Source organism: Calidris pugnax, unplaced genomic scaffold (assembly GCF_001431845.1).
Source record: "Calidris pugnax isolate Ruff unplaced genomic scaffold, ASM143184v1 scaffold32, whole genome shotgun sequence".
Lineage (NCBI taxonomy): Eukaryota > Metazoa > Chordata > Aves > Charadriiformes > Scolopacidae > Calidris > Calidris pugnax.
In genome coordinates, this window is record NW_015090783.1 from 2,249,027 (window position 1) to 2,252,886 (window position 3,860).

The 3,860-nt window shown below is 50.8% G+C and overlaps 1 protein-coding gene across 2 annotated transcripts in view; it reads right to left on the reverse strand.

Moving 5' to 3' along the window:
* Positions 1-466, reverse strand: part of MPHOSPH9 (M-phase phosphoprotein 9) — a 32,411-nt gene extending 31,945 nt beyond the window's left edge. For both annotated transcript variants that reach the window (XM_014964821.1, XM_014964802.1), the window contains exon 1: positions 331-466. The gene's annotated coding sequence lies outside the window, so the exon portion shown is untranslated. The remainder of the gene's footprint in view (positions 1-330) is intronic.
* Positions 467-3,860: the final 3,394 nt, after the last annotated feature.

A 3,860-nucleotide genomic window follows, 5' to 3' on the forward strand; every position in this document is an offset into this window, starting at 1 on the left:
AACCCCTTCCCCTCGCCCCCTCAGGCTCCCTTCCCCTCATAAATCACCCTTTTCCCTCAGCGCTGCCCCCCCTTCAGGGTCCCTTCCACCCCCACCACCCCCCGCCTCAGGCCAAGCTCCGCCCCCGTCCCCTCCCATTGGGCAGCTGCCCCTCGCGCTCCGGGATGTTGACAGCGCCACCGCCTCGGATTGGCTAGTGGACCCGCCACTCGCCGGGAAAAGGGGCGGGGCGGTGGTGGAGGCGGCCTCGCGGCGCTGGGAGGCAGCCAAGGGGCAGCGGTGCCGGCTCCGTCCCCGCCCGCCGCCCATGGGGACTCGCCCGGTTCCTACCCGCATTTCTGGGAGCCTGCGAGGAGGCGTCCGCAGCGGCCCGAGAGCTGCCTCCTGCGGCTGCCGTTAGGCGATAAACAGGCGCGGCCCACCGCCTCCTTCCCGCCGATTGGCGGCCGAGTTTCGAACGTGGTGGGGCAGAGGGCACTCCAGACGGAGCCGCGCTCGGCGATTGGCCGGCTTGACCGCGCGCCAGGCCGCGCCTTCCTCTCTGATTGGCTACGCGGCAAAGTACGCGCGCCGCCGCGAGGGGGATTGGATAGTGCGGCTACGCGCCGCAAGGCTTCCCAGAACCTGATTGGGAGTGGATGGAAGGCGTGCGTAACCCCGCCCCTTTGCTCAACGATTGGCTCCCTGAGTGCCAATCAGCTTGGTGGCAACGCCCTCCGCCGTTGGGGTGCGCCTGCGCAGAGGCAGGGTGCGCGGGGGCGGGCTGCGCGTGCGCGGCGGGCTGCGCGTGCGCGGTGTGGGGGGGGTGGCGGTGCGGGGCCTGAGTCGCCTGAGGTAAGCGGTGGCGGCGGTGGCGGCGGTGCCGGGGTGTCCCGGGCCCTCGGCTCTTACTGGGTCCTGGTGAGGCGCCGTTCGGGATTTACAGCCCGGCAGGGAGGCGGCAGGCCTGGGAGGGCCAGGGTGGCGGCGCAGGGACCGCCGAGCCGCGGGTGTGGGGTTGCCGAGCTCCGCTCCCCGGGCGGGCCGGGGGGGACAGCAAAGGTGGTGCTTTGCACAAGGCTTTCAGCAAAACTGTTGCTTTAAAAGAGTTTAATCACGGTGTCGCCGCAGCGTCACCGCCGATGTCCCGGCTGAGAACGGCCGGTCACTTCTGTAACTATTAGTTACATTAGGTACACTATTACACTACTAGATATTAGTGTTCTTACTGACACAGCTCTTCTGTGCTTAAAACCATAGAATCACAGAATGGTTCGGGTTGGAAGGGACCCTAAAGATCATCGAGTATCCCGGCTGAGAACGGCCGGTCATCTCTGTAACTATTAGTTACAATCCCATGAGCAAAGCTTTTTTTAAGAATTAAAGCGGTTTTAATTTTTCATTGTAAGGCGTGTGTTTCTTGGAGACTTCCTGGGCGAAGTGAAATCTGGAGAACGCTACTCTCTTCTCATTTTAGTCTTGCTTTGTAAGGGCACTATCGAGTCATAGAAATAGGCTTAGAGCGAACGTGATGTTTTTACCTTTATTGAGGTTGGGCAGCTTGGGGAGCCGTCTAGTCTTGCTTTGTAGGGGTACTATCGAGTCGTAGAAATAGGCTTAGAGCGAACGTGATGGTTTTACCCTTATTGAGGTTGGGCAGCTTGGGGAGCCGTCAGTCTTGGCTTCAAACTGGCAGTGCCCCGTTTAGACCTGCCGGTGAGTAAAGGCTCACCTCAGGACCAGGCAGAAGTTCTGCTCATGTTTTTCGGCGTGTTTTTTGCAGCTAAACCCCTCACCCTCCCCCCGTTACTACCTTCTAGTGCCACCAAGTGGACGTCTTTACTTTCCAATAAAAGCTTTCTTAAAAGTTACTATTTCAAGTTACATCCCACTTTTATGGATGTTTATTGCCAAGTGATTGCCATCTTCACATGCCGAAGTATTTTCTTCTGAATCAAATAAAATATTTCAAGCATCACAGCATGTATTGTTTTCATTGCTCACCTAATGCCTCATTGAAGCGTGCCGTTTGACAGCAGTAGGACCTGCCATTCCTCATTCCCCACCAGGATAACATATCCATATGTACTCGATTGCCATCTTCACGTGCTGAAGTATTTTCTTCTGAATTAAATAAAATATTTCAAGCATCACAGCATGTATGATTGCCATCTTCACATGCCGAAGTATTTTCTTCTGAATCAAATAAAATATTTCAAGCATCACAGCATGTATTGTTTTCATTGCTCACCTAATGCCTCATTGAAGCGTGCCGTTTGACAGCAGTAGGACCTGCCATTCCTCATTCCCCACCAGGATAACATATCCATATGTACTTTTCCTGCCTTTTTTAATAACTTGACCGGGGAAATACCAGCATGTGAAGCAGTAATTGAAAACCCAGTGGTCTCCTTACTCCTGGGTTCTTTTCCCTTCATCTTTATAGACCATTTAGAAAGTTCTGGGAGTAGAGCAGGATGGGCACGCTTGTTAACCAACATAGAGACCAACATAGAGAAATACTTCTGATTTGAAACAGGAGTTTTCCACATTTGCCCTATTAGATGACTCGCCAAATCCTACACACGCTACAGCCTGACCCCAAATTTGGAAAACTACTGTAATGGACCAAGGTCAAAAGACAAGTCTAGATCATGTAATATGTTCAGGGTAAGGATTACTGTTTCTTGTACTAACCTGGCATTAAAAAAGCATCTCAGAACTCAAAATCCTAAATCAGTCTGTAGCTGTAAACATACGTACCGGAGTTCTGCTGTGTAGCGTCAGTCAGCTGGCTTGACTGTGCAGTCACACATCCCTCTTACAGGTAAAAATCCATCTTTGCATTCTGACTTATTTAGTCCTCAAGCTCCATTCTGCCAGATCTGGTTTCTGATATCCATATCCACGGCACTGAAATGCTTCACATAGTCTTGCTCTTTTTTTTTGGATTGTTTTGTTTTCCCGCCACCTCCTCTTTGCAGTTGTCCATGACTGTGAACCAGCAAAGATGGGAAGCCCAGATGCTCTTAGGCCAGTTTCATGATGTAAATTTGCTGCTCCTTCCACCAGTTTTTTTTTTTTAATAGTTCAGAGCACTGTTTAAGGCAACCTCAGAAGAGGATTCCTGCACCCTTGTCTCTCCTCCCCAGATATAGTTCAAGCACATGTCAACATGTGAATTGCAGGTACAGTTGCCAGCAAGACACAACTTGGGCACAATTGGTGTGTCAGCAGAGGTTTCCCACTCAGATGGTACAGGTCTGACTGCAAGATAGAAACACTCTGCCTTTCTCCTCCTTTTTTTGGGGATATCTTTAATATTTTCCAACTGTTGGTAGGAGTACTAATTTATTTACTGTTTTCCAGATCCCTTTCAACAACAAAATAATAATCTTGACTATTTTAAGAAAGCTCATTGCAATGAGAACTGAAATCCCATTCAGAATGGTAAATATTTCAAGGCAAATGCCTATGAAACCAGTTCAAATATCCTTGAAATAAATCTGAGTATCAAAATACGGCTCAAGCCGTGCAGTGGAACTAGATCATCGTAAAACAAAGATTCTCACGGTAAACTCCATTCCCCCCTTCTGTTTCAGGTTTCATTCCAGAGAAGCTGTGTCCTCATTTCCGTATGAATGTTCCCAGTTTATTTCATTTTACATTCTTACTGAGTGACATTGACACCTCCCACCAGCCCAGGTGGCTCCAAGCCCCATCCAGCCTGGCTTTAAACACCTCCAGGGATGGGGCAGCTACAGCTTCTCTGGGCAACCTCTTCCAGGCTCTCACCACCTTCACAGGAAAGAGTTTCTTTCTAGTATCTAATCTAAATCTCCCCTCTTCCAATTTAAAACCATTACCCTTTGTCCTATGCG